Raw genomic sequence first — 24,824 nt, 5'->3', positions numbered from 1 at the left:
CAACTACTGCCTCCGGATTTCTGATTCTTTCTCCCTCTGCAACCTCACAGACCTTGTTTTCAAGACAGTTAAAATAACTTACTTAAAAAAAAAATAAAAATGAAACCTAAACCCATGTTTCAGCCTTCTCCCTCCACGAAGACTAGAGAAAAGGAGTTAAGAATACTTTTAAAGTCAAGGTATTAGTAGATTTATTAGTTCCTAAGAATTTACACATTTACTTTTTATTGTTTTTCAGCCCGTAGCACCACATGTAAAATTAGAAAAAAACAACAACCAAGAATTGGAATATCTCAGGTTAGTTCAGTTAAAAATATATTAATTGGAGGAGTCAAGATGGCGGTGTGGGAAGACACAGAGTTAGCGTTGCCACACAACTAGGGAGCCTGCCAGCTGCTGGTGGGGGACTCTGAAGCCCAAGGAGATGGGATTAACCTCAGAGTGGATTAGTAGGACATAAGGGGACTAAGCAGGGAGGAGGAGTGGAGGCCAGACAAGATCGGCGCCCCTAAGGCTGGGGAGATCAGGAGAGACAGGCTGGAGGGACTCTCCTGGAAGAGTGGGCGAGGAGTAGAGGGCAATCGCCTGGTCCACTGGGGCTGGGGAGACTGCTGAGCTCCCAGACCGATCCCCTGTGCTCCAAAGACCCCTCCAGGCTGTGTGGGTCCTTGGGAGCATAGGAGGGAGGCCAGAGAGATCAGGACAGGCAGTGGGGAGGGGCCCTCTGGAAGGAATGGAGGAGGAGTGGAAGGCGACTGCCCCGCCCACTTGGCATGGGGAGCCTGCTGAGCTCCCAGGCCAGTTCCCTGCCCTCTGAGACCAGGGATGGGGGCACACCTGGGCCCCTTCTATTCCTTGAGCCTAAGCCCCATCCCCCAAAGACCCGAGGGCCTTTTCCAGTCCTGTGGGTCCTGAGTATTGGCCCCGCCCACCACCCAAAGCTCACCCTTGCTTAGGCCCTGCTTTCCACAGCCAAGGCCTCCTCATCATTTTTTTTTTTTTCTTTTTCCTCCTCCTCTTTTTTACTGTTGTGGTACTGATGTACCTTCTGGTTGTTGATTCATTTATATTTTTATTTATACATTCTTTCTAACATATCTATTAGTTTCCTAGTCTAATTTTATTTTTTACTTTGTTATTGTTTTCTTTTTTTTTTTTCTTTTTGCCACCCCATGCAGCTTGCAGGATCCTGGTTCATGAGCCTGGGGTCAAGCAGAAGCTCCTGTAGTGGGAGCTTCAAGTCTGAACCACTGGGCTAACAGAGGACCTCAGACTCCAGGGAATATTCATCAGAGTGAGGTCTCACAGAGGTCCTCATCTCAGCACCAAGACCCAGCTCTATCCAATAGCCTACAAACTCCAGTGTTGGAAGCCTCAGGCCAAACAGCCTGTAAAACAGGAACGCAATCACACTCATTAAAAAAAAAAAAAAAATGAGACAGCAAAAAAATATGTCAGAGATGAAGGAGCAATGTAAAAACCTACAAGACCAAATAAACGAAGAGGAAATAGGCAATCTACCTGAAAAAGAATTCAGGGTAATGATAGTAAAGATGATCCAGAATCTCGGAAATAGAATGGAAGCGCAGATTGAGAAAACACAAGAAATGTTTAACAAAGATCTAGAAGAATGAAAAAGCAAACAAGCAAAGATGAACAACACAATAACTGAAATGAAAAATACACTAGAAGGAATCAATAATAACAGAATAACTGAGGCAGAAGAACGAATAAGTGAGCTGGAAGACAAAATGGTGGAAATAACTGCCAAGGAACAGAATAAAGAAAAAAGAATGAAAAGAATTGAAGACAATCTCAGAGACCACTGGGACAACACTAAACTCACCAACATTCGAATTATAGGGGTCCCAGAAGAAGAACAGAAAAAGAAAGGATCTGAGAAAATATTTGAAGAGATTATAGTGGAAAACTTCCCTAACATGGGAAAGAAAATAGTCACCAAAGTCCAGGAAGCAAAGAGTGTCCCATACAGGATAAACCCTAGGAAAAACACACCAAGACACATATTAATCAAACTAAAAAAATTGAATTCAAAGAAAAAAGTATTAAAAGAAACAAGGGAAAAACAAAAAATAACATACAAAGGAATACCCATATGGTTATCATCTGGTTTTTCAGTGGAAATTCTGCAGGCCAGAAGGGAGTGGCAGGATATACTTAAAGTGGTGAAAGAGAAAAACCTACAATGAAGATTACTCTACCCAGCAAGGATCTCATTCAGATTCAATGGAGAGTCAAAAAGCTTTTCAGACAAGCAAACGCTAATAGAATCCAGCTTTACAACAAACGACAAAGAAATTTCTCTAAGCGGGAAACACAAGAGAAGAAAAAGACCCACAAAAACAAATCCAAAACAATTAAGAAAATGGTAATAGGAACATACATATCGATAATAACCTTGAATGTAAATGGAGTAAATGTCCCAACCAAAAGACACAGACTGGCTGAATGGATACAAAACAAGACACATATATGCTGTCTACAAGAGACTGACTTCAGACCTAGGGACACATACAGACTGAAAGTGAAGGGGTGGAAAAAGATATTTCATGCAAATGGAAATCAAAAGTAAGCTGGAGTAGCAATTCTCATATCCAACAAAATAGTCTTTAAAATAAAGACTGTTACAAGAGAAAAGGAGGGACACTACATAATGATCAATCCAAGAAGAAGATATAACAATTATAAATGTTTATGCACCCAACATAGGAGCACCTCAATACATAAGGCAAATGCTAACAACCATGAAAGGAGAAATTGACAGTAACACAATAATAGTAGGGGACTTTAACACCCCACTTATACCAGTGGACAGATGATCCAAACAGAAAATAAATAAAGAAACACAAGCTTTAAATAACACAATAGACCAGATAGACCTAATTGATATTTATAAAACATTCCCCCCCAAAGTAGCAGAATACACTTTCTTCTCAAGTGCACATGGAACCTTCTCCAGGATAGGTCACATCTTGGGTCACAAATGAAGCCTCGGAAAATTTAAGAAAATTGAAATTGTATCAAGCATCTTTTATGACCACAGTGCTATGAGACTGGAAATCAATTAGAGGAAGAAACTGTAAAAAATACAAATATATGAAGGCTAAACAGTGCACTACTAAATAACCAAGAGATCACTAAAGAAATCAAAGAAGAAACAAAAATATACATAGAAACAAATGACAATGAAAACACGACAACCCAAAACCTATGGGATGCAGCAAAAGCAGTTCTAAGAGGGAAGTTCATAGTAATTCAATCTCACCTCAAGAAACAAGAAAAATCTCAAATAAACAATCTAACCCTACACTTAAAACAACTAGAGAAAGAAGAACAAAGAAAACCCAAAGTCAGTAGAAGGAAAGAAATCATAAAGATCAGAGCAGGGCTTCCCCGGTGGCGCAGTGGTTGGGAGTCCGCCTGTCGATGCAGGGGACACGGGTTCGTGCCCCGGTCTGGGAAGATCCCACATGCCGCGGAGCGGCTGGGCCCGTGAGCCATGGCTGCTGAGCCTGCGCGTCCGGAGCCTGTGCTCCACAACGGGAGAGGCCACAACAGTGAGAGGCCCGCGTACCGCAAAAAAAAAAAAAAAAAAAAAAAAGATCAGAGCAGAAATAATTGAAATAGTAAACAATAGCAAAGATCAATAAAACTAAAAGATGGTTCTTTGAGAAGATAAATAAAATTGATAAATCCTTAGCCAGACTCATCAAGAAAGAAAGGGAGAGGACACAAATCAATAAAATTAGCAATGAAAAATCTAATGAGAAATGAGAAATCATAACTGACACTGCAGAAATACAAAGGATTATAAGACACTACTACAAACAACTATATGTCAATAAAATGGACAATCACAAAGAAATGGGTAAATTCTTGGAAAGGTACAATTTTCCAAGACTGAACCAGGAAGAAATAGAAAATATAAACAGACCTATCACAAGTAATGAAATTGAAACCGTAATTAAAAATATTTCAATAAACTAAAGTCTAAGACCAGATGGCTTCACAGGTGATCCTTCACTGATCCTTCTCAAAGTCTTCCAAAAAATTGGAGAGGGGGAAACACTCCCAAATTCATTCTATGAAGCCACCATCACCCTGATACCAAAACCAGAAAAAGATATCACAAAAAAAGAAAATTATAGACCAATATCACTGGTGAACATAGATGCAAAAATCCTGAACAAAATGCTAGCAAACAGAATCCAACAGCAGATTAAAAGGATCATACACCATGATCAAGTGGAATTTATCCCAGGGATGCAAGGATTCTTCAATATATGCAAATCAATCAATGTGATACACCACATTAACAAATTAAGGAATAAAAATGATATGATCATCTCAATAGAAGCAGAAAAAGCTTTTGACAAAATTCAATACCCATTTATGATAAAAACTCTCCAGAAAATGGGCATAGAGGGAACATACCTCAACATAAAAAAGATCATATATGACAAACCCACAGTAAGGATCATACTCAATAGTGAAAAACAGAAAGCATTTCCACTAAGATCAGGAACAAGACAAGGATATCCACTCTCACCACTCTTATTCAACATAATTTTGGAAGTCCTAGCCACAACACAGAAAAAAAGAAATAAAAGGAATACAAATTGGAAAAGAAGTCAAACTGTCACTGTTTGCTGCTTACATGACACTATACATAGAAAATCCTAAAGATGCCACCAGAAAACTACTAGAGCTAATCAGTGAATTTGGTAAAGTTGCAGGATACAAAATTAATGCACAGAAATCTCTTACATTGTTATACACTAACAACGAAAGATCAGAAAGAGAAATTTAGGAAACAACCCCATTCTTTTTGTTGCAACAATTGCAGCAAAAAGAACAAAATAACAAATAGGAATAACAAACAAACAAACAAACAAAATAACAAAATAGGAATAAACCTACCTAAGGAGGTAAAAGAACTGTACTCAGAAAACTATAAGACAGTGATGAAAGAAATCAAAGATGACACAAACAGATGGAGAGATATACCATGTTATTGGATTGGAAGAATCAATATTGTGAAAATGACTATACTACCCAAAGCAATATACAGATTCAATGCAATCCCTATCAAATTACCAATGGCATTTTTCACAGAATTAGAACAAAAAATCTTACAATTCGTATGAAAACACAAAAGACTCCGAATAGCCAAAGCAATCTTGAGAAAGATAAATGGAGTTGGAGAAATCAGGCTCCCAGACTTCAAAGTATACCACAAAGCTACAGTAATCAAGACAGCATGGTACTGGCACAAAAAGAGAAATACAGATCCATGGTACAGGATAAATACCCAGCGATAAACCCATGCTCATATGGGCACCTAATTTATGACAAAGGAGGCAAGAACATACATTGGAGAAAAGACAGCCTCTTCAATAAGTGGTGCTTGGAAAACTGGACAGCTACATGTAAAAGAATGAAATTAGAAAACTACCTAACACCATACACAAAAATAAACTCCAAATGGATTAAAGACTTAAATGGAAGACCAGACACTATAAAACTTTTTGAGGAAAACATAGGAAAAACACTCTTTGACATAAACCACAGCAAGATCTTTTATGACCCACTTCCTAGAGTAAAAGAAATAAAACCAAAAATAAACAAATGAGACTTAATGAAACTTAAAAGCTTTTGCACAGCAAAGGAAACCATAAACAAGAAAAAAAGACAACCCTCAGAATGGGAGAAAATATTTGCAAATGAAACAACAAACAAAGGATTAATCTCCAAAATATACAAACAGCTCATGGAACTCAATATCAAAAAACCAAACAATCCAGTTAAAAAATGGGCGGAAGACCTAAATAGGCATTTCACCAAGGAAGACATACAGATGGCCAAGAGGCACATGAAAAGATGCTCAACATCACTAATTATTAGAGAAATGCAAATCAAAACAACAATGAGGTATCACCTCATGCCGGTCAGAATGGCCATTATCAAAAGAGCTAGAAACAATAAGTGCTGGAAAGGGTGTGGTGCAAAGGGAACCCTCCTACGCTGTTGTTGGGAATGTAAATTGATACAACCACTATGGAAAACAGTATAGAGGTTCCTTAAAAACCTAAAAATAGAACTACCATATGACCCAGCAATCCCACTGCTGGGCATATACCCTGAGAAAACCATAATTCAGAAAGACACAGGCACCCCAATGTTCATTGCAGCACTGTTTACAATAGCCAGGTCATGGAAGCAACCTAAGTGCCCATCGACAGATGAATGGATAAAGAAGATATGGCACATATATACAATGGAATATTACTCAGCCATAAAAAGAAATGAAATTGAAATTATTTGTAGTGAGGTGGATGGACCTAGAGTCTGTCATACAGAGTGAAGTAAGTCAGAAGGAGAAAAACAAATACCGTATGCTAACACATATATATGGAATCTAAAAAAAAAAAAAGGTACTGATGAACCTAGTTGCAGGGCAGGAATAAAGAGGTAGACATAGAGAATGGACTTGATGACATGGCGGGGTGGGCGAAGCTGGGGCGAAGTGAGAGTAGCATCGACATATACACACTACGGAATGTAAAATAGTTGGCTGGTGGGAAGCAGCTGCATAGCACAGGGAGATCGGCTCGGTGCTTTGCGATGACCTAGAGTGATGGGATAGGGAGGATGGGAGGGAGGCTCAAGGGGGAGGGGATATGGGCCATGTGTATGCATATGGCTGATTCGCTTTGTTGTGCAACAGAAACTAACACAGTACTGTGAAACAATTATACTTCAATAAAGATCTATTATAAAAAACAATCATATTGGCAAAGATTTAAAAAAATATATACATATTAATTAACTATTCTATATCAAATACTGGAATCCTGGGTTGAGTAGGACATGATTCTTGCTCTCAAAAAGCTTACAGTCTTCATGGACCTCTCAGGGATTTATAAGGAAAGTGCTGAATAAATACCACTTCTCTTCCTTGCTAACTACAAACATCCCAACTCTCACCTTCCCCTTGATATAAGGACTTTCTAAGCAGGGTGGGCAAGCACACATTAGAATCCTTCCCTAGCTTAGATTGTTCAGTTTTTTCCTACTTCTTTTTGGATCTCCTTGGTACAGCATGGCATCTCTGCACTCACGTATGACTTTGCGTATGTTTTTACCTCCAAACTGAGCAAGGGATGTTTGTTGAATGAATGAATGAAGGCCTGGATTGTTTATCAAATATTGTTATCAATCTGTCTTTTGCTTTGGGCTCTAGGAGCTCTTACAGGGAGGGAAGGTCATGTCTCTCTTATCTTTGTGTTCCCAAATAATATGTGCTCTCAAAAACTCTTTGAGTTACATTCAACTTCATGCTCTTTTTTGTTTTTGTTTTTTTGGTAGGAAGGGAAGTTTTTTCTCTTTGCCTTCATTCCAGACACACAGGGTGTAGGGTTGCTGTGAGGCCTTATAAAGTGTAGATCCCAGTGAATCCGAGTAGCTTAGAAAGATGGTGGCAGCTGTTAACACATCCATGAACAAATGTGGCAGCGTGTTTCTGGCCTGGGTGTTCTGCTCTGAAGCATCTGTAAGAGGCTTAGATATTCTTAGATTTCAGAATACCTGCTTTTAGACTGACTTAAAAATTCCTAGGATACTACATCTGTGAACAACCTCTGTACTTCTTCCTTGACAGTGACCTAGAGGCATGTTACCCTACTCTCAACTTTGGTCTATGGGATGCCCTAGCCTAGATCCCTTGACCTTGTGCTGTATCCATAGAGAAAGATGCTATTTCCCTAGGACAGTTTGTTGTTCAGACAGGTTCCAACTTTATGAGTGAATCTAAGATAAGCATCTCTCTTTCTCACCCAGAGGGCACTCAGCTGACCCTAACTTCATCCATTTGCACAGGGGTAAGAGATTTGTGGGTTCTATTTGCATCCCTCTGCTAAGGATAGCCAGAAAGTTCATGCTGACTCCTAAAATGAGCTGGGGAACGCCATAAAGAACCTTCTTGGGATAAGAAACTAGTGAGATTTCTAGCCTCATTAAAGAAAATTCAGAGCAGGACAAATCTAAAGAGACGCATCTGACACTGGACATTTTTTTTGCGGTACGCGGGCCTCTCACTGTTGTGGCCCCTCCCGTTGCGGAGCACAGGCTCCGGACACGCAGGCTCAACAGCCATGGCTCACGGGCCCAGCCGCTCTGCGGCATGTGGGATCTTCCCAGACTGGGGCACGAACCCATGTCCCCTGCATCGGCAGGCGGACTCTCAACCACTGCGCCACCAAGGAAGCCCTGACACTGGACTTTTAAAGTTATCCCTCTACCACCAGACCTTCAACTCAAGAGAAATGGCAAATATAGTGAAAATGAAGGCTCTCTGGGCCTGGTTATGCAATGCCTTTTTATTTGTTCGGGTCATGCCTTGGACTTTGGGAAGCCATCCTTGATATCTGAAGGCTGGGTTATGTGCCCCCGCTAAGTGCTCCCTTAGCACAGTGTGCCATCCCACGGCAAGGCCCATGTCTGTGAGATGTAGGGGTACTGAGTGCAGGGCTCACAGAGACATTCCAGGAACTTGGAAAGGACTTGCAGGGTAAGTAGAGAAGGCGGTCCTTTTCTAGCATGTGTAGTCCACTCTGTAAAATAAACCCCATCACCTTCAATGACTCCTATGTAACTCCCGCCCAGAATGTGACGGTGAGTGTGGACTTTAGGATTTAATTTCCTTCTCCCAAAGCCTTAGGCAAACTCTGAATGAGCACAGTACCTTCTCCTTGTGGATTTATGAGGACTGCCTATCTCAGCCCCTGGCAAAGTCTTCAACGAGGGTCAGTTTCCTCTTATTACTTGCAAACAACCCTGGAAGAAGTGGCATTTTACCCTGTCCAAAATTAGATAACAATCTGGAGAAATTTGTGGTGAAGGTGGTTGACTCAGGCAAGAACCCAGAGGGAATTAACTAAATTGATACTTGAAAAGCACACAGTACTATGTAAGTGTTTGTTAAAATATTACTGCTGGGGCTTCCCTGGTGGCGCAGTGGTTGAGAGTCTGCCTGCCAATGCAGGGGACATGGGTTCGTGCCCTGGTTTGGGAAGATCCCACATGCCGTGGAGTGGCTGGGCCCGTGAGCCATGGCTGCTGAACCTGCACGTCCGGAGCCTGTGCTCCGCAAGGGGAGAGGCCACAACAGTGAGAGGCCCGCGTACCAAAAAAAAAAAAAAAAAGTTACTGCTGCTCTTATTATCAGACACTAAGGCATCATGCAGACCAGAACATTATTTCCTAAACCACTGAATTTCTGATCTTGTAAAGAAAAAAACTACACTTTAGATTTTGGAAGCCCCCAAAATAAAACATGGAAGTGCTCTTGGCTTGAGGCTTATTCTATTTAACACCTTTCAATAGGGCAACATCTGGATGTTATCATGGCTTGGCAAGATGAGATGTCGAAATTACAAATTCTGGAAATGCTGTGCATTAGGCACTCTTGTCTTTGCCTGTAATTGCCTTAAAGATATGAAAGAGCCTGATTGTAATAACTCCCCTAGTGTAACTATTCTTCATTTCTATTCTGCAAGGGAAGATAGCAGGAAGTGGTATCATTCTAAGGATATGAGTAAGGAGAGAGGGGAGCTAATCCTTCAATATGTGTGCCCCGCATCCCAAATAATGCCAAACAACAGTGTGAAAGGATTACCAGTAATCATATATATATATATATATATATATCCCTTAACCTATTAACTGAAATAATTGTTGCACTAAGATAAGGAGTCCCTAAGTCTTCCAAGCTAGGTGGCCCTAGGTCAGAAAGCATTTATTATTTATTTCCTAAAGTCCTGTTCCCCAGTGACAGGGATGGAAATTTGGCAGAGTCGGTCTGCCCTTGTCAAGCAAGAGAAATGGTTGTTTCATTTTTAATCTGGATCCTTTGCCCTGACAGATAAACCTGAAGAGTGCTGTTAAGGATGGGATGAATTGGGCTCCTGGTGATGGCTGTGGGAAGGGTGAAAGATACTGGCAGCCTAGGACTGCAGTCATTGTCATGTGACTGCAGGCCTTTTAGAGGGAAACAGGTAGAACCAGCCATTTCTGTGACTTCAGCAAGGAGAAAGTTTGTCTCAAACACCTTTTGAATTGTTTCAGTGGACTTTCTCCCTTCAGGGAATGTATTGAAGGCCTTTGGGCTGAGCTGGGATGATGGGAAAAACTGAGTACTAGTCTATCTAGCTGGGTTTGTTTTACCCCTGGGTACCATGAAGCTTTGTGGGCAGTGAGTGCTGTGGTCCAACAGCTCTAGCTGGAGGTGGGCTGCAGTGAACAAGGGCAAGTAGGGTATGTCTGAGTAACCCCTGGTATCTGTGGTCAAATGCCACGTCCACCAACAACCAAGGCAAGTAGTAGTTTAATCCTCATGGGTCATCCATCTGATCTGTGGAGACTGCCACACTGTATGATTATAGTTCCCAAGTAGGCTTTTGTTTTGGACGCCCAAATAATTCAGATTTAATGTTATATAAGGTGGGAAGTTGCTGCAGGGTTTTAGCAGGTTTTGATGTATATTTAGAACAAAAGTAGTGAACCAGTCAGGAGAATGAACACACAATAGTAATTTAAACAGGGAAAACTAAATACTGCATACAAATTTTTAACTAAAGGTTATTACCACTAAGAACTCTAAAGGGAACCCTCAAGAATACAGGCATAAGATGTAGAAAGCAGTCATTATTTATGGGACTGAGAGAGAACACGCAAGGAAAGAATGAAACTGGAAGAGGTTCCCCTCTCTGCCGCCAAGGGTATGACTCATTAGCGTGGTCCAGTAGAGGGCAGAGAAGTTCGCTGAGGTGCTGCAGCCTGGGCTGGCGAGCAGGAAGCCACCTGGTGGAGTGTGGAAGGAACTCGTGGTAGGGTTTGCATCGCTGGGTCTCCTGGACACCACCGACAAGGGAACTGTGGAACGGCGAGAAATTACGCTCAACGCTCAGTAGGAACAGAAGCGCTGGAACCAGGAAGAGAAGCCCCTTCCTCTTGCAGTCTCCCTCCAGCGCCCTCTACAGACAAGACCTGACACTGTGCCCCCTTGCAAAAGAAATGTTTATTAGGTTCAGCTCCAGTACCTCCAAGCAAGGCAGAGAAGGGTATATTTGGTGCTCAGAGACAATAAAGTAACTGGTACAGGTGGTGAAGAAAAGGTTGGCTTGAAGAAGGGAGAGTCTGGGGGCTGGAGTGGATGGGGTGGCGGGTAAGGTATGATGAAGTTGCTTAGAAGGATGCACTGACCTTGGTCCTGAAACGTGGCTGAGAGAGCGGGGATACAGGGAGGGAGGGATTAGAGTGGTATTGATGAGGTAGAATAGATAGGACTTCATTGCGGATAAGATGGAGACATGGGAGAGGGAAGCATGAAGGATGGCCCCAGGTTTAGGGGACTTCCTAGCTGGGAGAAAGAATAAATTTGGGTTTGATGGGAAGATAATGAATTCTGTTTGGACATGTCAATTTATGGTACCTGTAGAATATCCTGACAAGATTCAGAATTTCCTGGAAAAAACACTATGGATTCACATGTGTAGTGGGGCTATGGATTTCCACAACTGCGACAAAATTCCCATGTGGAAAAAAAAAAGGAATGAAAAATAAAGTTCCACCTTAAGAAGAATTTAAGTAAATTCTCTTTTACGAAAAAAAAAAAAACAAAACAAAAAACTTTCTTCAAATTCATAAAAGTCATACAAATTTCAACTAAAGCTTGGAGCTATGTTACTTTTTCTTCAAAACGCCCCAAGGCTTTAATTTAGACTGTGGGTCAGCACCAGAGTCCAGTGTGTGTGTGAGTGTGTGTGTGTGTGTGTTTACTTCTGTATGTTTTTGTTGTTTTATACAGGAAGAAACTTTTTTACTATGTATATAATTCCCAAATGAGTGAAGTTCCTGTATTAAGCACCCTAAGAAATGTAATATTTTACTATGGTAATGATTTATTGCAGGTCAAAAGTTGGTTAGACAAACGTATAAACTCAAAGGAAGGAGGTGGGGCTAATGGACTGAAAAGCCAAAAAAATATATAATCCTCCCCTAGCATTTATTTCTTGTGCCAAACATCATGGCACTTAGTTGTATTCTGTATTTTGTGTCTAATTATTTTCTGTACATAACTCTTGCTTCCTCTTCTGTGCTAAGTTCCAAGACAGCAGGAAAGATTCTACGTGTTATTTATTCTTCACAGTTTAATAATAGGTTCTCAAGAAAGACTTCATTTGTATTGCTCAACTAATGTTTATTAGGCATCACTCTGACCCTACACAAGTAAAATGATCCTTGGAAATGATATGAAAAACACACAGTTTTTTTCCTTGAAGAGTTCATAATTTAAAGAGAGAAAAACACAGAAAAAGCCCATTTTCATAAAATATGGTTAGGTGCTTAAAGTGATAAGCCTTTTCCTAGGCAGACCCTTCAATTTTTTAATTTGATTTTTATTTTATATTGGGATATAGTTGATTTACAATGTTGTGTTAATTTCAGGTGTACGGCAAAGTGGTTCAGTTATACGTATATCCATTCTTTTTTAGATTCTTTTCCCATATAGGTTATTACAGAGCACTGAGTAGAGTTCCCTTTGCTATATAGTAGGTCCTTGTTGATTATCTATTTTATATATAGTTCATAGTGTGTATATGTTAATCCCAACCTCCTAATTTATCCTCCATTCCCTCACCTTTCCCCTCTGGTAACAATAAGTTTGTTTTAGAAGGCTGAGTCTGTTTCTGTTTTGTAAATAAGTTCAGAACCTTCAATTTTCAGTGAGTCTTTGGCCTAATGAGGCAGGAAGTACTATCTTTTCTTCACACTGAAGTTTGTGAGCTGACTGGGTTTATCAGACACTGTGTGGGCTGATCAGATCTCCAGTAGTACTTGTTTGCTAAAATCAAATGAATGTTCACGTATTATATGGAATTATACTGGAGGGAACATCAGAACAGGCTAAAGCTCTATAAAATTGACAAGAACATTGGGCAGATTAGCAAGTTAATATTTCACAAAATGCTTTGAAGATAGAAAGTGCCAACATAACTGCTAATTATTATTATTAGCCCCACAACCTTTTTCTTTTTCCCTTTAATGTTAGATCTATCATAAAACCTCTTAACTTCAAGGGAAATTATTTTTTTAGACGAGCATTTTTTAAATGAAGTCAAATGTTAATATATGCATTTATGGAAATACCGTTTCTTCCATTATTATTTTTTATCCTCCCTAGAAGGCAGAGATTGTGTCATTTATCTATTTTGTAAGGTGCCTAGCAAGGCAATACTCATTTTGTCACTCTAGAAGTGTGTTGGCAATGTCCGGCTTACCTTTAAGAGAAGCAAAATGCGTGTTTAGAATCCTAGCTGTGACTGCAAACTACTGAGATTAAGAAAAAGAATCAGAGCTTAAATAACTAAAGAGATTTGCATTTTAAAGTGGTCACCAGGGGAGATTGTAGGGTCTATTCTACCAGAGATGCTGACATTACTCTAAATATTTTGGTTCTCCTCATTTGAAATTGCTTTCAGAAGCACTTTTACAAACCATATTAAGAGCTAGTGTGATTACTTCATGTCACATCTTATGTATGAAAAGAGCATGAGAGATCAAAAGCGGGAAATGTACCCAAAGGGACCTCTCTGTATTGGTGTGTGTAAGGCTCGGAGAGTTAATGAGTTAGAAATTCATTGTAATAATATAAAGCAAACCATCCTAATGCTTTGCCCACCCATATGGGCTTGAGAAAATTTCAAACACAAACATTGAAAGGCTTTAGAGCATTTTCAAATTTAGATGTTCTGTTAAACTTGGTTGCTTGGGATAAAAATCAAAACTGTGCTTAAAAGACATTCACTAAAGAAGAAAAAAAAGCAAACATAATAACAACACCACACACACGCACACGCACACGCACACACACACACACACACACACACCCTACCCACTCTTTTTCCAGTAGCTTGATTAGATATTCTGAAAAACCAACTCAATTCCCACCAGGTTTCTTCCTTTTTTCCATCACAGGCAATGATAGCCAGAAATTTTTGGTTACTTTCCTCCTTTCTCTCATCAATCTGATTTGTTGCCAGGAAAGAGAAATAGATAATGCGCAGCTGGAACACGGAGTTGGCTGAATCATTGAAGGCTTTTATTCCTTTCCCTATCTGCCACGTCTGTTTAAGGCTGCATTGGTTTGCTAAGGCTTCTGTAATAAAGTACCTCCAACTGGGTGGCTTAGCCACAGAAATTTATTGTCTCATGGTTCTGGAGGCTAGAAGTCCAGATCAAAGTGTCAAGAGGGCTGATTCGTGGTAAGTGCTGTGCAGAAGGATCTGTTCCATGCCTTTCTCCTAGCTTCTGTGGGTTTGCTGGCAATTTTTGGTGTTCCTCGTCTTGTCGACACATTACCCTGACCTCTACCATGATATTCATGATATTCACCAGGCGTTCTTCTTGTGTTCATGCCTGTCTTCACATTTCCCCTTTTATAAGTATACCAGTCAAGTCGGATTGGGGTACACTCTAATGACCTCATTTTAACTTAATTACCTCTGTAAAGAACCTATCCTTAAATAAGATCACATTCCGAGGTACCAGAAGGTTAGGACTTCAACATATAACCCATGACAAGCCTAGAGCAGGAGTGTACAGAGAAATAAGAATGTGGGGAAGCAGCAGGCATCACAGCTTGATCTTTTGTACTATGGCAGGTATGAACAGGAGGTCATTCCTCTCACTTTCATAGATTGCCATGCTTATAAGGATCTAGGCTAAGAAATCTTTATCATGTCCATCTCAGGTAGATTTCCATAACATTTTACCTGTACCTAACTTACGACCCTCACAATTTTCTACCTTGTATTACAGTTCCTTACGTACCCAAATTATCTCTCCTATAAAACTATAAACTCCTTGAAAGTAGTATCTAACTCATATTTATTTTTATTCCTTGACCTAGCAGAGTGCCTTGTACATAACAGATACTCAATAAATTGTCACTGAATCTATAAATCCATGCAAGCTTTATAGTTACAGAGTTCCAAGAGTATACAAACTCATTGCCAAACACTGTATCAGTCAGGATAGGTTAGGTTGTGCTGCAGGATCAACCAACTCCTAACTCTCAGTGACTCAATACAGCAAAGTTTATTTCTTGCTCAGGCAAAATCTTCTGCAGGTCCAGAGAATTCTCCAAGGAGTTCATATTCAATTGTGGGAGCAAGGCACCCCAGGAAACCCAGCATGAAACTTCAGCGTTTCCTGTGGCAGGAGAAGAGATCATGGAGAAACCAGCACTGGATCTTAAATGTTTCAGCTGAAAAGTGACACATGTCACTCTGCTCCCAGTCTGTTGGCCAGAACTAGTGTCATGACCATCATGACCCAAATGCAAGGGGGCTAAGAAATGTTGTCTTCCACATGTCAGGAAGGGGAGAAGGACTAGAAACGCTGCTGAACACTAGTAATTTCTACCTTAGGCAGTTTTTCCCCTAAAAGGTATATTTTATATTAGCACTGTGTTTCATACAGCATTTATTGAGCCCTTACTATGTGCCAGGCAATGTTCTAAATGCTGGTGGTCCAACATACAAAAGACAGACTAGAGGCTACATTCCAGTGTGGTGCAAGGATGACAAGGGGGGGACCAAATAAATAAGTGAGATATCTGCCTACCGTAATAAATGCTATAAAGAAAATAGAACAGGATAATATGGTGGAGAATAACTTCCCTGTGATCTCAGCACCAGTATGTCCTAAGGCTCTTCATCTTCTATTGAAAAGTTAGTGCTTATTTTTGCTTTCTCATATAATTCAAAATGTAATATAATCCTTCTTATACTGTATTATACTAACTGAAACCCAATCGAAGAGAACCTTTAAATTGCTGGAATTTGAAACCCTCCAAGACATTTTTAGGTATTAAAGTCAAGTAATGAGAAAATTAAGTCACACAGAATATTTATAAAAAGAAAAAAAATTTTTTTTAAAAGAAGCACACACAAGCTGTTTTAGTTATCTATTGCTATATAATAAACCGCCTCAAAACTTAGTGGTTTAAAACAGCAGCAATCATGTACTCACTCATGATTCTGCAATTTGGCCCAGACTTGGTGGGGAAAGCTCATCTGTGCTCCATGTCTGCTGGGCTGGAATGTCCAAGATGCCTTCATTCTGCATTAATGACTTAGGTGGATGACTGTAATTGCAGCGGCTATCTAGGTATCTCTGTATCTCTCTGTGGCCTTTCCTCTCTCTCTTTCTAGCTTGGGCTTCCTCACAGTATGGCAGCTGGGTTTCAAGATGGAGCATTCCAAAAGGATAAGCCCAATACATAGTTGCTTATTAAGCCTTTTCTGGCATTGCACTTGCTAACGTTCAATTAAAACCAAAGCTTGTTCCATGGTCAAGCGCAGAGTCAATCAAGGAGGCAACTTTACATTCTACCCTTTCTGAGTCTCCCATAGTCTCATTCCATTAGAGCATCAGACTCAGGCTTGAAGTCTAGAATCTCATTGTCTAAATCAGGTCCAGGGAGGATAAGGCTTCTTAGGTGTGGTGGCTTTCAAGCTGAATACCTCTAACGTAAATAGATAAGTTATCTTTACCCCTTCTGCCCACCACCCACAACCTAAAATCATGGAGCAAGGGCAGAAAACAGAAGCACCTATTCAAAGAGGGGAAATGGGAGAAATACGAGTCACTAGTCCTTAGCAAGTCTGAAATCTAGTTGGGTACATAATGCCAGTTTCATGGTTAGGGCCTAGTTCTGATAGCTGGTGGTGGTTCTCCATGGCTGCAACTGAGTCACCTTTTCAGTTTTCTTCCTCCACAAAGAAGGTTGAGAGGATAAGGTCTTCTTTTAATTTTGAAATTCAAGTTTCATTTTGAAATACTTCTGTCTCTTTTAGTCCAATCTGGCAATGTTGATATTGTATAATTCTCTTAAAAACTTTGTGGATTTCTTATAAATCTTATTATGGGTTCACTTCATTAGGCATTAGTTTTGTCATATCCATAAAGACTGAGCCCTTTCTAATTTTGCCTGTAAGTCAGGGTGCTGTAGGACTGTGCCCTTAATATACTTAGAAGACCTTTTTTTTTTCCTCCTAGATGAGAGATGCTATGAGTCCTGAGGATTATTAGAAGCCCATTTGTCTAGCCAGGAGTATACGAGGCAGTGCCCTAAATCTTTCTGAGTTCTCATAAACAACATTTTTGATTCAATCTTTACTTTGAGGTCTCATTTTACTGGTAGTGCCATGGATTTGATATTTTTCTGAGGTAATTTCTTACTTTGAAAATATTTCACCAACTTACACTGGGGATAAGAATTTGTTTTATATTTAAACCCCCAATTCCTTTACATTTGCTTTAAATTCTGCTTGAAAACAAAGTTACTATTTTAACTTATCTTACTCCTTCCATAACTTACCTTAAGCAATTAAAAGACGTCAAGTGCTACTTTCAGCGTTCTGTATCATCCTTAGCTGGATCTACAAATTAGGTATCCTTTCTGTTTTCCATGTTACTGCAGATGACAGTTTTGCTAATTAACCTGCACATACAGAACTTGGGTTTTCTTTTCTCCAGCTTCAAAAAGCAATTCCTACTGCTTTTCTAACGATTACTAAGAGTCTTCTTGAGGTTTGTCAGGTCTCTGCTCACTTCACTAGTTTAGGTTTTTGTTGTAGCATTACTTCAACTCTGGGTACCAATTTCAAATTTTCAAGTTATCTTAAGGGGCTGTTTTACTAATTGTTCTGCCAGTACATAACTCAGGACCCTTTTTCTCCAGCTTCCAATAGCTATTGCTTTACTGCCCTTCCGTTCTCTACTAACACAGAAGTACAAACAAAAATCTCTTCCAGGTTATTTCCTTAGGAAAATAAGTACACATTTAATTTGATCTCCTATATTTTCTGAATCAAAAGTTATAGCATGAATAGCCATAATTGCCATTATGAAAATTTCTCACTGCCGAAGATTCAGTTTTCTTAAACTTAGAAAAAATTGCATTCAATAGTTCTCTTTTCTTTCCTACTTTTTCTCTTTCTTCTTTCTCTCTTTCTCTCTCTTTTTCCTCCCTCCTTCTTTCCTTCCTTCTTTCCTCACTCATGCATTAATTCATAAAATATTTACTGAGTACTTCTTATGAGTCAGGCACATAGTATTTGTCATTAAGGTACAGAAATAAATAAAACGATTTGTTTGCTTGCCTGAAGCTTATATTCTAGGGAGGAACTAATTCTTAGTCACCCTAAAAATCATGTGAACCAGAGAACCTATTTTGGTTATTTGATAACCCAAGTGAAAATTTCAGAGTGAGAAAAGTTCATCTTTGATTCACTTCTCTTCACCTGTTGATGAACTCTTTTCCACCTTTGGAATTCCTCTCCCGGGAGCCCACCATTCTAATATTTTTCCTAAGAAGACTTTGTTGTCTGCTAGTTTTCCCCCAGAAAAGGCTTCAGGATCTGCCCATATTTTTCCTGTCTTTCTTTACACCAATACATATATCTCTACCTTCTTTGATTCCACCAAGGCCTTGCTTTTGACTCAGGTTCCCCAAACTCATTTTCAGTAATATGATATTGAGTAATCATTGCTTTCTTGGATAAAATAATAACAGAAAAGAGTATCCTAAAAATGTAATGCCTCAACCTAAAGAGTATCTAAAATTATGCCTGGGCCTGTGATGGAGATATGTAGGGGTAAGTTGGCCTTTCAGGCGTCCCTAGATTGCTATGGCAATTCCACATGGCTTCTGTACCTCCTAAGATTCTCCATGTGAGCCAGGCCATGTGCTGGAGAAGGCACGCTTTCAACTGTGGGTAAAACCAATGGCTGTGCCATTAAATTTATACATTTTTTTTTTCACACTAGAGAGGTTTGCAATGTAGGTCTTGCTTCTACATTGGAAAACACCTTATGGCCCCTCAAGTTGCTGATGGGACCTGACCAGCCCAGGGGTAAAATTTCTGCCTCATGGCCACCAGAACTCTGATTACGAGTGCAAGTAACTTTGTGACCAACATTTGCTCTTCATATTTACTTGAAACAAATCTATGTTAATTTATCTCTTTTGAATATTTAACACCTGAGAAAGAAGCTTTCCAGCCCCACCCTCTTTTTTCCCTCATGCAATTTTCTTTTATGATTGTTTATGCCATTGTCTGCATCAGCTGGCCTGGACATCCAAGGTGAAGGTAAGACAGTGAACGTGACCCACTCACAGGGTTTGTAGCTCTCCACCACATTGGGGTTTTACCTGTGGGGATTAAATAGAGGTATCTGAACCCCAAAGAGGCAGTTCAGCCCAGGGAGATAGTCCAGCGCCTGGATCCCAGTGAGCAGATGGAGGATAGAAGCTGTGGAGTCCTGCTTTGCCCCTTGACACCTGTGGGAGCTGTTAGGTTTGGAAATTGCTACATTTCTATAAACGTGGAATGTTCTCAAGTGAAGAGGATACTGGGAAAGACTCAATCTCTTCAAATGATAGTTTCTTAATGTATAAAATGTGAATAAGAACATCTGCCCAGCTTTCTCAAATATGAGTTGTATTTATAGCTCTGGTCATCCTGGGAAAGGAGGTGTTCATCAATTTCTGACAGTTTCTGCAAACCAAAACAAAAATATATTCCTGCCGAGACAGACAGGTCTAGCTGACTTTCTGACTCAGCTTGAATTGCTGTTGGTCGTCACATAAATTTGCTTTTCTGTGCTTCTTGGAGAGCAAGTTGAGATGGAGAGACAGAGAGGGACATTCCTTTGTACTTTTGTTACTATCTGAAAGAATTTCATTTCTCTCTCTCTGTAGGAATAAAAATAGAATCTAAAAATGTTCCCTTTCTCTGGGGATAGTTAGGTGTGAAACAGCTTAAAGCCATCATCTAAACAGTTATGACAAAGCTACTTTTTTTTTAGGGAGGGAAGGTATAATCCTATTATCTTTGTGTGGTTATCAGCGCCACTTGAAATTCCAATTAGTGCAGCTAATCACCATGGGCTCCTCTGGTACTTAGCTGGCAAACAGCTAAGTCTAATTAATGCTTTGGAGTGGTGGGTAAATGGCATTTATTTTATTCCTTCAGACACATTTTCTAAGTAAAATTCTGATTTGGGGCTTGTTTCACTGCCAACAGGCAATTTATAAAAAGGAACAAAGAAATAATTCTGTATGAAACTAACAAAATAAGGTCCTTAAGTGACCTTGTCAAATCAGAGAGGAACTAGAGGTCCCAGAGATAAAGAAAGGTAGGTTACTTGATGGCCAGTCAAAGGTATATTTCTCAACTATTCATTATTTTTAAAAAATGTATAAAACAGGAGAGGCATTATTCATTTAAACTCAGATTTGTATAGAGTCATTACCATTTGACTCATTAACAATGATTCTTTGCTTAGAAACAGGATAAAGTATTAATAACCCAGGACTCTGGGCTTTTTTATTCAAATGGCTTAGAGCCAGGGTTGCAGGCAAGTCCAGTATAATTACCTGGGTAATCTCCAAGCAAAATAATATCAATGCTTTCTCTGTGATCAGTAGGCATTTTAAATGGGAACTAGGGCTTGGCAACTGTGTTCCTTTATGCAGAAGTTCTCTATTAGTTCCTGCTCCCCAAATTCAGAGTCCCACAGTCTCCTGTCCTAGAAAGGTCCTGCAGTTGACTTGGATGTGAGTCAGCTTCTCATGGGGAAGCCAGGCTTGACCACATGCCCAATGTTGACCAACATGGTCTACAGATGCCTTGGAGGAAGAGGCAGATATGCTTATAACTTAGTCAAACCCACCGTGACTACTGAAAAATCTATTCTGCTGGTTATCATCCTCTCAATGTCTGAAGAAAATCACTACAGTATTAATATTAACCCAAAGAGTAAGGGTCTGGTTTCCTTTCAAGGCTGTCTTTCTCTGTGGTCCTGGTGGATTCCTATACGTGTGTCTCAGAGTAACTTGTTTATAATTAAACAATTGCTTTGTTTTCTCTCTGTCTCTGTTTCTCTCGCTCTCTCTTTTTTTTTTTTTTTTGCGCTACGCGGGCCTCTCACTGCTGTGGCCTCTCCCGTTGCGGAGCACAGGTTCCGGACGCGCAGGCTCAGCGGCCATGGCTCACGGGCCCAGCCGCTCCGTGGCATGTGGGATCCTCCCGGACCGGAGCACGAACCCGTGTCCCCTGCATCGGCAGGCGGACTCTCTCAACCACTGCGCCACCAGGGAAGCGCCCCCCCTCTTTTTTTTTAAAAAGTGCATATTTGCAGAGACTTCCAGACTTTCTAAACCAGAAAATGCTGTTGAGAAGAATAATGAGTCCTAAAGTTTTGTAAATTCCTCTGGTTTTGAGTTCAAGTCTTTGATTGGGCCCTGGAATGGGAAAAGGGGACACTTATTTTTAAGACAAGAATTCTGTGTTTAATTTTGGGGAATATGAAAGCACTGAATGTTTACTTGGGAAGGGATTTGAAACCTTTTGTAGGCTTTTTGAGTTTTTCAGATAAAGGCAATCCACACCACCGTTCTTAGGCAAAGTAGTTCTGCAAGTAGCTCTTCCAGGAACCAAGAGCTGTTCCCCAATGGATAAGCATTATTCTGTATAATTATGGATATTTTCCCTTCCAAAAATATTTTTTTTCTAGAAGCTGCTGTTTCAAAGGCTTTCAATTCTGTGTGTCATTATCAAATAATCTTTTTTGTACTCGGGTGTTTATTATTGGATTGCAACAACGATAAAGCTCTAGGGGTTTTTGTCTCCTTTGGTATGCTAATTAGCCAGTTTCCTTTTGATCTTTTTCTCACTGAATAGAGTGAAAAGCTATCTCGGTAGGGAATCTTAGTGCTGTACATTCATCCCCTCATCTCCATAATCTGAGGATCAGAGGAAGATAACAATTTCACTGCTGAATGAGAGCTTCTAGAAGCTTTAGTTAGAGCCCAGTGCTGCCAAATAATCCCACTGGCACTCAGAGGTGGGCACAGAGGAAGGAGACACAGAGGGGAAAGAAGCACAGATACTTCTTTTAGCAGAGTGAGCTCAATCGCTTTTATTTCTTCCCCAAGCATTCAGTCCAGGCAGATCCATGTCATTTCACCTAATTTTTAACTTTTAGATGTCTTTCTCCTATTGATATGTTTTTAGTGACAACGAATGAATATTTAGTTTGAGGAAAATGGCCTGAATACTGGGAAAACAAGCAGCTGACAAAATCTGTTAGACTCTAAACCTGTCTTTCAAAAGACACAGTAAATTCACATATGCAAGAGTAACATGTGGGAAATTGTGTGGCTCTTATGGGTTGAATGCACATGCTTGTATGCTTGGGAACGGATAGGAAAAAGAAGCTATTAGATTTTTAGTTTGATCACTGATTGGTCTGCTATAGTTGTGAATATTCGCCTTTTTACTAAGATCTTAAGATTTAAGATAAAGTCTGGGAAGTCAAATGGAAAATTTCACCATCAATATCTAATGTCTCTTGAGAATGCACTGAGAGGGCAGCACTGCATTACGAGGACCCAGCAAGTTGATACGTAAATATTCTAGTCTCAGGGATTATGCCCGGCCTATATGAGCATGCGCGCACGTGCACACACACATTAGGTTGAGCCATATGAAATCACTGTTTTTGCAAGTAAAAAAAGCAATTTCATATGGTTCAACCTAACACAGTTTTCTGTTTGGGAGCTATGATTACAGGTAATCAAGCTTTATTAAAAAAAAAAAAGAGTTCATACATTGAAAAGAGTATTGACTCCTTTAAAATCATCCCCATAGGGCTCTTGGGGCACTGGGGGCGCAGGAGGCGACGTGGCGCTGGTCCGTGGGGCTTCGGGGCAGGAGCCAGAGCCTCACGGCCACGTCAGCAGATGCTCACTGGTTGACAGCAGAGGAGAGGAACCAAGTTATACTTGACCTTAAAGCAGCAGGATGGTCGGAATTAAGTGAGAGAGATGCCATCTACAAAGAGTTCTCTTTCAAACATTTTAATCAGGCATTTGGCTTTATGTCCTGAGTTGCCCTACAAGCAGAGAAGATGAATCATCACCCGGAGTAGCTCAATGTGTACAACAAGGTCCAGATAACTCTCACATCGCATGACGGCAGAGGACTGACCAAAAGAGATGTGAGACTGGCCAATTTTATTGAAAAAGCAGCTGCTTCTGGATGATTTTTTTCCAAAACGCATGTAAAATCTTATATACACATCTAGCTCCAATGTATTTTGAAGGCAATTTATCAATACATGAACAAATTAAGTTGTAAATTTAGTTCACCTTTTGAACCATCACATTTTGTAAAATCAGTGCTTAAATAAAAATGATTTAAACTTGAAAAAAATCATCCCATAGAGTTCTGTTTCCGAAAATGCTGCATGGCTTAGGGCAATTCTAGAATAGTCCTAAACCTCAGGGTTTTCATTTCCTCAGTGCTTGGAAAACCATCTTTACCTTTTGAAGATGAGCTTGAATTTTGGAAATTTAAAAGAAGTCATTCAAAATCACCTCTTGGAGTAAAATAATTTATACTGAATAAAACTAATTTGAGTTTTCTTTCAAATAAGCAAAATTTAAGTATAAATAATGCAAAAAATTACTTGGGTGTCATATCAACCACCATAGCCATATCATTTTTGATTTAGAGATCAACTGGTCCAGAAGTCCTTAAATTTTATTGAACCTAAAAATCCTTGGGGATTATTAATAATGCAATTTTGGACACTTTGCTAGAGAGAGTCTGATTTATTAGATTTAAGAAGAGACTTTGAAATCTACATTTTACATACACTTTTCAGATGATTCTGAGGCAGGAGGCTGTCCATCATACTCGGAATTGCCACTCTGGTCTGTAGAGATAGATACTGAAGTTCAGTGACTTGCTGACACTTACCCTACTATACAGAAACTGGCCCGGAAGCAGAACTCCAGTCTCCTGGACTCCCAGGAGAGCCTTAGAAAGGGACTTCTTGGTCTGAATTGCAGTCCGGTACTTAATAAGCTGAGTGGCAGTCAACCACTTTTAAAAACCTGTATTTTAGGCCCATGTTTTCTCTTTTGTAAAATGGGAGTAATACTGTTACCAAGCTCATAGTGTTGTCTATGCAAATTGCTTGTTGTGGTGCCTAGCAGTAGTAATGGCTCAATGAACACTAGCCATTCTATTTTTATCCAAAAATTTCCATTATGGTTCTTTTATAGTTATTTCCTTTTCTGTATTTGTTCATTTTTCTGGCTCCCCGTGCCCCTGGCCCCCCTTTTACAGGCATTTCTACGTGGCATTTCTTCCCCATGACTTTGGTCACTTCTTGGTCCCTGGTACTGCCATCAGACTAGAGAACCGTGTTGAAAGGTAGCAATCAGCTATAATAACTCTCTGAAATCCTCCCTGAGAGGAACAGCTGAGTCTTTTCACATTTTGCCTTTATGCCCAATTAACCCCTAACTACAGCCCTACTGGCTTGTTTTTGTTGAAGAAAAAAAAAAGTCTTCAACTGTGAAACCAAAGAGCGCAGAGATTGAAGATATCAGCACAGAAATCCCCTCTTGGTGCCAGGTGAGTGGAGAACAAGGATCAGACAGTGGGGAAGGGCAGCCAGACAGCTGGTGGCATCTGCACTTGCCCAGGGCTCTTCAGACCTGGCTCAGAAGCCAGGGCACTAACGATGGCGCCAGAGGGAGAAAGCCAGCATGAGGCATCCATGCAAGGCACCAGTGAAGCGTCTGTATCTCTTCCCCATCTGTTCCTGTCACCCCTACGCCCTCCCATTTGCTCACAACTAAATAGGCAATGGGTGAC

The 24,824-nt window shown here is 40.1% G+C and overlaps 1 pseudogene; it reads left to right on the top strand.

Annotated features, from left to right (window-relative positions):
• Positions 1 to 8,619: 8,619 nt before the first annotated feature.
• On the top strand, positions 8,620 to 23,479 carry LOC149746854 (pterin-4-alpha-carbinolamine dehydratase 2 pseudogene; annotated as a pseudogene).
• Positions 23,480 to 24,824: the final 1,345 nt, after the last annotated feature.

The sequence above is a fragment of the Delphinapterus leucas genome, chromosome 18, assembly GCF_059928025.1.
Source record: "Delphinapterus leucas isolate spDelLeu-1000000601 "Yukka" chromosome 18, BTC_Dleu_Yukka2, whole genome shotgun sequence".
NCBI lineage: Eukaryota > Metazoa > Chordata > Mammalia > Artiodactyla > Monodontidae > Delphinapterus > Delphinapterus leucas.
Note: the sequence above shows the minus strand (reverse complement) of the source record. Positions and strands in the feature narration are given on the sequence as shown.